Source organism: Pleurodeles waltl, chromosome 2_2, assembly GCF_031143425.1.
Source record: "Pleurodeles waltl isolate 20211129_DDA chromosome 2_2, aPleWal1.hap1.20221129, whole genome shotgun sequence".
Taxonomy (NCBI): domain Eukaryota; kingdom Metazoa; phylum Chordata; class Amphibia; order Caudata; family Salamandridae; genus Pleurodeles; species Pleurodeles waltl.
Window position 1 is genome coordinate 64,300,617 of NC_090439.1, and position 12,682 is coordinate 64,313,298.

Genomic DNA, 12,682 nt, shown 5'->3' on the forward strand with positions numbered 1-12,682 from the left:
TGGCCTCCCAACGAGGAAGGGGTGCCCGTCGAACCCTGACCCCCCTGATGGCCTGCATACTGGAAGTGGCCTATCCGGAGCTGGATGGGCACTTGAGGGCATCACAGCAGCCACAAGGGGGTGAATACTGTTTCCCAATATACAACTTGCGATTGGTGGGGTGGTCTCCAGGTGGGGGATGTGGGCCTATGGGTGCCCCTAGGACAGGCCGGACATTGCAAAGTAGGTCCCATGTTGGTCAGGGTATGATGTGAACCACCTCCAAACAAGCTAGTAGGCATCCACTACTGGGCAGGGGTCTGTGGGTCACTTGCACTCTGTTAGTGGCGTTAGGTATGACTGTCCATGGGCTGGTGACTAGCATTGTGACTGGTAGTGCATTGCCTAATGCGTAGGGCTGTTCCCTGTGTGTGTGTTGTGTACACCAACGGTGGTGTTGGAGCAGCCACTGACCCAGTGTATCCTTTGTCTCCCCCCCCTTTTTGTTTTGTCACCCTGTCCTTCTGTGCATTAGCATCATCTGGCGGAGGAGCTGAGGCACCAGCGACAGAGGGAGCTGCATCCCACAGGGCACAGGAGGCCGAATCCACCGACAGTGAGGGCACCAGTGGGACGGAGGGCGAGAGAGCACCATGGCGGAGACAGGAGTGGACAGTTTGGACAGTGATACCTCCTCCGATGGAAACTCCCTGGTGGTGGAGGACACCTCTGTGGCCACCCCAACTGCAGGTACAACCGCCACCCCCGTACCAGCACTGCCCTCCCAGAAGCCCCTCAGCAAGTTTCCCGTGCCCGCTCACCCAGGAGGGTGGGCATCTCCTTCGCCCCAGGCACCTCAGGCACTGCCCCAGTTAGCCCTGCTGCTCTGAGTGAGGAGGCTATTGACCTCCTGTGATCCATCTCTGTTGGGCAGTCAACCATTGTGAATGCCATCCAGGGGCTATCAGGCCGTTTGCAACAAACAAATGCATTGCTTCAGGGCATTCACTCTGGCATGGCGGCCCAACAGAGCTCAATCCAGGCTTTGGCCTCCTCTCTGATGGCAGCCATTGTCCCTGTTTCTAGCCTCCCTCCTCCAACTTCCTCTACCCGTCCCATTCCCCTCAACCCCAACCTATCCCAAGCACACAGGCAGACCAGCATGCACCCAGGACAACACAGAGGAGTGATTCAGGCAAACATAAGCTCCACACATCATCCCACAGGCACTCACAGAAACACCATCCAGATGCAGACATACTAACATCCACTGCCTCCACTGTGTCCCCTTCCTCTTCCTCGTCCACCTCCCTCCCAGTAGCATCTACACACACACCTGCATGCACTATATCCTCATCCACTACCTCCATCACCAGCACCTCTATCACTACACAACCCTCACTGGCAGTCACCACCACCACATCCATGCACACGTCCCCTGTGTCCTCTCCCACTGTGTTTGTGCCCCCTCCTCCCAAAGTACACAAATGCAAGCACTCAGACACCCAAAAGCCATCCACCTCACACCAGATCCAGTGGCACAGTGAGCAAGGGACCCATGTCTGGGCATACCCTTGTCACTTAGGTCAACTTTAGCAACACAAAAGGATGATGGACGGAGTGCTGAACAATGCAAACACTCACCCTGAGTCATAGATCTTGGTTTAATTCACTGTCTTTTGCTCACCATGCTACCCCAGTTTGGACCCAGCCATATGCAAATCAGTCTTGACCCTGTTCCTCATGGCAACAGTCCAGCCCGAACTGCCAAGCCAGGCCCTCCCTGGACCAGAACCAAGCATCCTGGGAACGGTTTCGGTGTTTCACCCTTCAGCACCCAGGATAGCTTGAACCCAGTGGCACAGTGAGCAAGGGACCCACGTCTGAGCATACCCTTCCCACTTAGGGCAACTTTAGAAACACAAAAGTATGATGGACGGAGTGCTGAACAATGCAAACACTCACCCCCAGTCACAGATCTGGGTTTAATCCATTGTTCTTTTGCTGAACATGCCACCCCAGTTTGGACCCAACCATATGCAAATCAGTCTTGACCCTGTTCCTCATGGCAACAGTCCAGCCCGAACTGCCAAGCCAGGCCCTCCCTGGACCAGAACCAAGCATCCTGGGAACGGTTTCGGTGTTTCACACTTCATCAGCCAGGCTAGCTTGAATTCAGTGGCACAGTGATCAAGGGACCCACGTCTGGGCATACCCTTCCCACTTAGGGCAACTTTAGCAACACAAAAGGATGATGGACGGAATGCTGAACAATGCAAACACTCACCCCCAGTCACAGATCTGGGTTTAATCCATCTTCTCTTGCTCACCATGCCACCCCAGTTTGGACCCAGCCATATGCAAATCAGTCTTGACCTTGTTCCTCATGGAAGCAGTCCAGTCTGAGCTGCCAAGCCAGGTCCTCCCTGGACCACAAACAAGCATCCTGTGACCAGTTCCAGGGTTTCACCCTTCATCAGCCAGGCTAGCTTGAATCCAGTGGCACAGTGAGCAAGGGATCCACGTCTAGGCATACCCTTCCCACTTAGGGCAATTTTAGCAACATAAAAGGATGATGGACAGAGTGCAGAACAATGCAATCACTCACCCCCAGTCTCAGATCTGGGTTTAATCCATTGTTCTTTTGCTCACCATGCCACCCCAGTTTGGACACAGCCATATGCAATTTATTCTTGACCCTGTTCCTCATGGAAACAGTCCAGCCCGAACTGCCAAGCCAGATCCTCCTTGGACCGGAAACAAACATCCAGGGACCAGTTTCAGGGTTTCACCCTTCATCAGCCAGACTAGCTTGAATCCAGTGGCACAGCGAGCAAGGGACCCACATCGGGGCATACCCTTCCCACTTAGGGCAAGTTTAGCAACACAAAAGGGTGATGGACGGATTGCTGAACAATGCAAACACTCACTCCCAATCACAAATCTGGGTTTAATCACTTGTTCTTTCGTTCACCATGCCACCCCAGTTTGGATGCAGCTATATGCAAATCAGTCTTGACCCTGTTTCTCATGGGAACATTCAAGCGCAAACTGCCAAGCCAGGTCCTCCCTGGAACGGAAACACACATCTGGGACCTTTTTTTTTTATTTATTTTTTTAATAAGTTTCAAAACCTTTATTCAACCATTAAAAGGCAGAATACATGGTAGCCAATCCATGTTTCAGGTGGCACAACATTTGACCAGGTGAAAAACCGCACACAGTGCCAAGGCTAACACCAGGTTAACATCTAGATGTTAATGCATTCAGAATTAAAAGAAACTAAAAGCATGAATAATTAAAAGCAATGGGATAAAAGAAAAAAGCCAAAGATCAATACCAATGAACACAGCAACTCCAGTGGAAGAAAAAAAAAAAAACCCCCCAAAAAAATCCATCACCCATGATCACTCCAACACCATTCCAAAAAGGTAGGCACCTTGCCCTTCTGAAATATATCTTTACACAAGTAATCGTGGACCAAAGAACAACCTAGAGCATAGACCACTTGTGGGGAGAGATCAACACCTTTGAAAAGCAGAAGAAGTATAGCCCTCCACAAAGCATCCTTCAAACTATTCACCACTATCCAATATTTCTGACATGGGGAGCTGGAAACAAACAGGCCAAAGATCACACCCTCTCTAGACAAAACCACATCAGAATTCAGGAAAGAAAGCCATACTTCCGCCAAAGCCCACACCTGTTGTGCCATGGGGCAGTACCAAAAGAGGTGGTCACAGGATTCTTCTGCCAAACAACCCTTCCTGACACAAAAGGGGGCCCTAGAACATCGTCTCTGAAACAAAAAAAGGCGGAGAGGCAGGCAACCATGTACTGTGGACCAAGCCAGGTCACAATGGATATTATGAAGGTACCGTACAGAAACATTTGCCCAAATAGCCTTAGAAGCCAAGTCTGAAAAACCCCTGACTGGTACCTGCTTCTGGTCCCCAGTAACAGATTTGCGAATGAGCCGAGGTGAGATCAGGCCCAAAGGAATCGTGTGTAAATTGTGAGTCCGAATGAATTTCCTGGCATAAAAGTAAGCAAATGGGCAGGATTCTGAATGAGGCATGCTATTAGAGACAACCATGCCCCATGTTCTGCACACCAGAAAATTCAACCAAAAACTCGCAAAAAAAGACCACTTCCTTTCTTCCTTATACAGACAAATACTCCCTCTGATCATGGTGCAAATAAACAAAGATTGCAAAGCGAGACCAGTGTTTGGAGCACTCTTGCCACCCAAAACCACAGGCTTAAACATGGTCACGCGGGCCACTCGTTCTTGCTTTCCTCCCCAAATGAACTGAAAAACCCACCTCTGTAGCAGTGTAAGGCAGTGTCGGGGGATAGGGTAAACCACTGCAATATACAGAAGGCACAATAGAAATTCTGGCTTTGCCACAAGAATTTTACCAGACATAGTAAGTGACCGCAAACCCCAAAGTGCAATCTTCTGCTTCACCTTGGACATGCATTCAGACCAACTCGGCAAGCTACCACCCTCACCAAAGAACAGACCAAGAACTTTAACGCGATCTTGCTCTATCTTAAGGCACCAATCCATCTTATCTTCCTTCCAGTTGACGTACAAACACTCACTCTTTGCCAGGTTAAACCTCGATGATGAAGCAAAGGAAAACCTACTACAATACCATAAAACCTGGCGGATGGAAATATTATCTGAACAAAAAACAGATACATATATCTGCAGAGGCAGTGACAGAAACCCCCCTACCTCAAGGGACATGGATCCCTTTAATCAGCTTATCAGCCCTTAGAGTTGCAAGAAAAGGTTTGATGGCCAAAATGAACAAGAGGGGGGACAAAGGACATCCCTGCCGTGCACCTGACAAAACAGGAAAAGAGGCAGTCAATGTGCCATTGACCATGACCCTTCTGTAACAATGGGTATACAATAAAGAAATCCAGGACCTAAAAGTTGGACCAAAATTCAAATGTTCTAAAACCTGAAACATAAAAGAGTGGTTTAGCCTATCAAAAGCCTTTTCCTGATCCAGGTTCAGCAAACACATAGATAACCCACGGTCTTTAACATACAATAACACATCCCTAACGAAACATAACTTGTCAGATATCTTACGCCCAGGTATGCCACACGTTTGGTCTGATTCAATGACTGTGGAAACAACAGGCCGCAACCGAAGGAACAAAGTTTTAGACAATATTTTTAAGTCTACATTAAGAAGGCTGATTGGACGCCAGTTCTTTACATCGGCTCTATCACTTTTCTTCTTATAGATAAGTCTTATGCAACCACCTCTCAAGGAATTGGGGAGCAATCCTTCCCTCATAGAACAACGAAAGACTTCAAGCAAGTCGGAGCCCACTAAGTCCCAAAATGTAGCATAGAACTCACAGGTATGCCATCAGAACCAGGGGATCTCCCCTTAGGCAAGCTGAGCATAGCCCTTTTGAGGTGTGCAAGCATCAAGTCCCCTTCAAGAACTTCCTTATCCTCTTCAGACAAAGACAACTGCAGATGTTGCATGAACAAATTCCCAGTTGCATTGTCTGAAACTTTGGGCCCATATAAGTCGCTATAGAAATCATACACACTGTCTCGGATACCTTCAGTAGTGGTATGAGTGGTACCGTGGGAGTCCATCATGGCATCTATAATTCTCCCAGTAGCCGTCGCTTTAAGAAAGAAAAACCTAGAGCAAGTCTCATTGTTCTCCAGGAACTGAACCCTACTGCGGAGAATCAACCCTTTAGTAAAATCATGGTACGAGGATAACCTCTGCTTGCACAATAGAATGTCTGCCTGTACATCAAAACCGTGCTCCAATAGCTTGGACAAATTCTGGAGCCGGATTTAAAAAGGTTGATTCTACAACGTCGGTCTCTAACAACTCTAGTTCCCTCCCGAATAAAGAAGGACCGTATATGAATCTTAATATCCTCCCACCACTCACTGACTGAGGGGAAAATAATTTTCAGTGACTGCCAATTTTGGTAATGGTAACTAAACTTATCCCGGGTAGCCTTGTCACTGAGCAAAAGAATATTGAGTTTCCACAGACCCTTCCCTCTAAGAGGTATGTCTGCTATGGAGACACCAACTGAAATAAGGTAATGATCGGAAAAGAAAACCGGAATGAGAGTGGCTGAAACTATCATTTCAGAGGGACTTGCAAAGATAAAATCAATGCGTGACTTAGTGGGAGAGTTGGAACTAACCCAAGTGTAACCTGGATCATTAGGATGCAACAATCTGTAAGAATCCTGCAAATGAAAATCAGAAATTATATTTTTCAGGGAGGTAGAGCTACCGTCAAGTTGTACTGCAGAAGAAGAGGATCTGTCTTCCACAGCCAGTAAACAGTTAAAATCACCACCTAGAAAAACATTCCTGTTGCATAAAAGGAGCTGAGGCAGATAGCTCAAAACATCGTTTCTGCAGGACAAAGATGTAGGGCAGTATACATTAATTAGGCGTAAATCATGACCATTCCATGTACCATCCACACATAGTAGTCTCCCTTTAACCACATGTTGTACCTTGTGAATGGCAAAGTCAGAACTGCAAAATAAAATGCCTATCCCCGCATTTCAGTCAGAATTACAGCCTGACCAGATGGAAGGGCCACAAGTCCACATTTGCTGCAATTTTGTGTCCTTATATAGTTCTGGGATAGCACATTCCTGTAGGAAAAAGATGTCTATTTTTTGCAGTCTCAAAAAGTCAAAAAACGGTGAACATTTCATATCATTCCCCAGGTACTGACATTAATACTTCCCAGGAGAAGCATCAGGAAATATCTGAAAAACATAAACATTGTAAAATGGTGCTTTCAGTCCAATTTCCTATTCCTCTTCTTAGTCTTCCGCTTTATCACAGGGGTAAAAGCATCCTCCCCTGTCACTGCCTGGAAATTACACCTGTCATCCTGTGCGCACAAGTCTCTAGAGTCATTGCTCTCAAACCCAGTCTCTTCCGTATCATCACCCTCTTTCTCCTTCTTTTTTAATGAGGTTGAGACATCCATGGCAGATTCAACCTCTTCCTCAACAAAAATGTCATCCTTGCTCCACTCAACTACCTCACCAGCAACCGCAGTGTCAGAGAAAGAAGAGTGTTCCAGGGCTATACAGGCATACTCAATCTCACTGCAAGAGTCTGTAGAGTAAATTGTAGACACTGTACCCTGAGTACCAACCACATTTGCAGTACCAGATGAAGCAGGTTCTAGGGAGTGCTGGCTTGGAGTGGAAAACACCTTAGGCGTAACATACAGACTGTCATCCATAATAGTGCCAAGTGGCTGTGGAGCAGAAAGTGGAACAAGTTGCACCTGGGGTGCGTCAAGAGCTGCACCTGTGGTGGAAATCAGGGAAGGGCCTCCAGCACTGACGATATCATTCCTTTCAGCAGCACACAGGTGATGTTGGGCAACACCCCCACTAGTGGTTTTGGAGGACGTCTGCTGTAATTGGACAGCCAAATTTAAATCAGGTGTGGGAGCCATGATTGGTTGACCAGGAGCACCTGGTGAAGCACTCTCATTAGGTTCCATGCAGTTCCCAGCCTCATCAACTGCACCTGCTTGTTTTCCCGCCAAAACTGGAGCACCTTCCCTAGAGGTGTCTTGCTCCACAGTGATATCCACCTTTGCCTCAGACAAGGATAAACCAGGTTGGAGAGCAAATCTTTCCTCCTCCAAACCAAGCCTGATTAATTCTTCCTCCTCCTCCTCTACATCATCCCTTGACCTCCCTCTACGCTGGTGGGGAGAGAAAGGTTGCTCCAGCCGTGCAGCTTTGATTTTAAAGGCATAGGAGGAGGGGCAGTTTTTAAACTCATGCTCCGTTGAGCCACAAAGATTGCACGTTTTTTCAGCCACACAATCCTCAACTTCATGTCCAGTGTTTCTACACTTAGTGCAGAAATGTGCAGTAGAGTCCTTAGCCAAGTGCCCCTCCAAATTACATTTCCTGCATCTCCTATGCTGACCCACATAGAAGACAGTGCCTGTGGTTCCACCAAGTCTAATAGCGCTAGGTATGTGCCTCAGTTCCTCAGTGGCAGGGTCTCTCTTTAAAGATACCGAGGGGCATATTTATACTCTGTTTGCGCCGTAATTGCGTCGTTTTTTTTTACTCAATTCCGACGCAAAACTAACTCCATATTTATACTTTGGCGTTAGACGCGTCTAGCGCCAAAGTCCATGGAGTTTGCGTCATTTTTTAGCGTGGACACCTACTTTGCGTTAATGATATGCAAGGTAGGCGTTCCCGTCTAAAAAACTTGACTCCGAGGCATGTGCGCCGTATTTACACTCCCGGGCAAAATTCACGCCCGGGAGTGGGCGGGTCAAAAAAAAGGACGTACGGCCGCTTTTGCGCCGTTTTTTAGCGCCTGGTCAGGGCAGGCGTTAAGGGACCTGTGGGCTCGGAAGGAGCCCAGAGGTGCCCTCCCATGCCCCAAGGGACCCCCCCTGTCACCCTTGCCCACCCCAGGAGGACGCCTAAGGATGGAGGGACCCATCCCAGGGACATTAAGGTAAGTTCAGGTAAGCGTTTTATTTTTTATTTTTTTGTGGCATAGGGGGGCCTGATTTGTGCCCCCCTACATGCCACTATGCCCAATGGCCATGCCCAGGGGACAGAAGTCCCCTGGGCATGGCCATTGGGCAAGGGGGCATGACTCCTGTCTTTGCTAAGACAGGAGTCATTTCTATGGGGGTTGGGAGTCGGAAAAAATGGCGCAAATCGGGTTGAGGCGAAAAATTTGCCTCAGCCTGACTTGCCCCATTTTTTGGCTCCCAAGCTCCATATCCCCCTACGCCGGCGCTGCCTGGTGTACGTTGTTTTTTTTCACGCACACCAGGCAGCGCCGGCGGCTAACGCCGGCTAACGTCATTGAATAAATACGGCGCCCGCATGGCGCTTCAGAATGACATTAGCCGGCGCTAATTTTTTTGACGCAAAACTGCGTTAGCGCAGTTTTGCGTCAAAAAGTATAAATATGGCCCCAAGGCTTTAAAGTAGCCAGTCTTTACTCCATCAGCATCTCTCACTCTTGCCCCATGAGAAACAATGCAAAACTGATTGTGCCAAATGATAATGTCAGCGCTCTGAACATACTCTTTAAACATGGAGACATTCACCCATCTCTTCTGAGGCTGAGTCAAGGCATTTATGGAAAACACTTTCAAAGGTGCAGAGTCATTCCTTTCTTTAAAGCGCTTGAGGCATTGTTCAAACAAAGCAAAGGTGGTAAAAATTACTTCAAAGACTTTACCTCCAGGAAAAGCAAACAGGTAGTCAATCTGATCAGGTCTGAATCCAAGTTCCTTTTGCAGCACTGAGCGTCAGAACAACAATCCATCCATCTTGACGTCTTCAACCGCTGAGAACCTCACGGCAGTTTGGCGCGCTCGACTAGCCGCCATCTTCGCAGAGATCCCTTCCGGAAAGGTCCCCCGATTTCACGCTGAAGAGAAGAGCTGAACTCGCTGGAAACACTGGAAACACTGGAACCTCCTCCTCGGATACCACAGAGAAAACAACCACGTCACCATGGTGTTGCCCCTGCCAGGCAACTTTGGCAACACAAAAGAATGATGGACGGAGTGCTGAACAATGCAAACAATCACCCCCAGTCACAGATCTGGGTTTAATCCATTGATTCTTTTGCACACCATGCCACCCCAGTTTGGACCCAGCCATATGCAAATCAGTCTTGACCCTGTTCCTCATGGAAACAGTCCAGCCCGAACTGCCAAGCCAGGCCCTCCCTGGACCGGAAACAAGCATCCTGGGACCGGTTTCAGGGTTTCACCCTTCATCAGCCAGGCTAGCTTGAATCCAGTGCCACAGTGAGCAAGGTACCCACGTCTGGGCATACGCTTCCCAATAAGGGAAAATTTAGCAGCAGAAAAGGATGATGGACGGAGTGCTGAACAATGCAAACACTCACCCCAGTCACAGATCTGGGTTTAAACCATCGTTCTTTTCCTCACTATTTCACCCCAGTTTGGACCCAGCCATATGCAAATCAGTCTTCACCTGTTCCTCATGGGAACAGTCCAGTCCGAACTGCAAAGCCAGATCATCCCTGGATCGGAAACAAGCATCATGGGACCGGTTTCAGGATTTCACCCTTCAGCAGCCATGCTAGCTTGAATGCAGTGGCACAGTGAGCAAGGGACCCACGTCTGGGCATACCCTTCCCACTTAGGGCAACTTCAGCAACACAAAAGGATGATGGACGGAATGCTGAACAATGCAAACACTCAACCCCAGTCTCAGATCTGGGTTTAATCCATCATTCTTTTGCTCACCAGGCCACCCCAGTCTGGACCCAGCCAAATGCAAATCAGTCTTGACCCTGTTTCTCACGGGAACAGTCCAGCGCAAATTGCCAAGCCAGGTACTCCCTGGACCGGAAACAAGCATTCTGGGACCAGTTTCAGGGTTTCACCCTTCATCAGCCAGGCTACCTTGAATCCAGAGGCACTGTGAGCAAGGGACCCACGTCTGGGCATACCCTTCCCACTTAGGGCAACTTTAGCAACACAAAAGGATGATGGACGGAGTGCTGAACAATGCATACACTCACCCCCAGTCACAGACCTGGGTTTAATCCATCTTCTCTTGCTCACCATGCCACCCCAGTTTGGAGCCAGCCATATGCAAATCAGTCTTGGCCCTGTTTCTCATGAAAACAGTCCAGTCCGAGCTGCCAAGCCAGGTCCTCCCTGGACCGGAAACAAGCATCCTGAGACCAATTCCAGGGTTTCACCCTATATTCAGCCAGGCTAGCTTGAATCCAGTGGCACAGTGAGCAAGGGACCCACGTCTGGGAATACCCTTCCCACTTAGGGCAACTTTAGCAACGCAAAAGGATGATTTATGGAGTGCTGAACAATGCAAACACTCATCCCCAGTCACAGATCAGGGTTAAATCCATTGTTCTTTTGCTCATCATGCCACCCCAGTTTGGACCCAGCCATATCCAAATCAGTCTTGACCCTGTTCCTCATGTGAACAGTCCAGCCAGAACTGCCAAGCCAGGTACTCCCTGGACCGTAAACAAGCATCCTCGGACCCGTTTCAGGGTTTCACCCTTCATCAGCCAGGCTAGCTTGAATCCAGTGACACAGAGAGCAAGGGACCCACGTCTGGGCATATCCTTCCCACTTAGGGCAACTTTAGCAACACAAAAGGGTGATGGACGGAGTGCTGAACAATGCAAACACTCACCCCCAGTCACAGATCTGGGTTTAATTCACTGCCTTTTGCTCACCATGCTGCCCCAGTTTGGACCCAGCCATGTGCAAATCAGACTTGACCCTGTACCTCATGGAAAAAGTCCACCCTGAACTGCCAAGCCAGATCCTCCCTGGACCGGAAACAAGCATCCTGGGACCGAGTTCAGGGTTCCACCCTTCATCAGCCAGTCTAGCTTAAATCCAGTGGCACAGTGAGCAAGGGACCCACGTCTGGGCATACCCTTCCCACTTAGGGCAACTTTAGCAACACAAAAGGATGATGGACGGAATGCTGAACAATGCAAACACTCACCCCCAGTCACAAATCTGGGTTTAATCCATCTTCTTTTGCTCACCATGCCAAAATAGTTCGGACCTAGCCATATGCAAATCAGTCTTGATCCTGTTCCTCATGGGAACAGTCCAGCCCGAACAGCCAAGCCAAGTCCTCCCTGGACAAGAAACAAGCATCCTCAGACCGGTTTCAAGGTTTCACTCTACATCAGCCAGGCTAGCTTGAATCCAGTGGCACAGTGAGCAAGGGACCCATGTCTGGGCATACCCTTTACACTTAGGGCAACTTTAGCAACACAAAAGTATGATGAACGGAGTGCTGACCAATGCAAACACTCACCCCCAGTCACAGATCTGGGTTTAATCCATTGTTCTTTTGCTCACCAGGCCATCCCAGTTTGGACCTAGCCATATGCGAATCAGTCTTGCCCCTGTTCCTCATGGGAACAGTCCAGCCAGAACTGCAAAGCCAGGTCCTCCCTGGACAGGAAACAAGCATCCTGGGACCGGTTTTACCTTCATTAGCCAGGCTAGCTTGAATTCAGTGGCACAGTGATCAAGGGACCCACGTCTGGGCATACCCTTCCCACTTAGTGCAACTTTAGCTACACAAAAGGATGATGGACGGAGTGCTGAACAATGCAAACACTCACCCCCAGTCACAGATCTGGATTTAATCCATCTTCTCTTGCTAACCATGCCCCCCCAGTTTCGACCCAGCCATATGCAAACCAGTCTTGACCCTGTTCCTCATGGAAACAGTCCAGTCTGAGCTACCAAGCCAGGCCCTCCTTGGACCAGAAACAAGCATCCTGGGATCAATTCAAGGGTTTCACCATTCATCAGACAGGCTAGTTTGAATCCAGTGGCACAGTGAGCAAGGGACCCACGTCTGGGCATACCCTTCCCACTTAGGGCAACTTTAGCAACACAAAACGATGATGGACGGAGTGCTGAACAATGCATACACTCACCTCCAGTCACAGATCTGGGTTTACTCCATTTTCTCTTGCTCACCATGCCACCCCAGTTTGGAGCCAGCCATATCCAAATCAGTCTTGGCCCTGTTTCTCATGAAAACAGTCCAGTCCGAGCTGCCAAGCCAGGTCCTCCCTGTACCGGAAACAAGCATCCTGGGACCAATTCCAGGGTTTCACCCTATA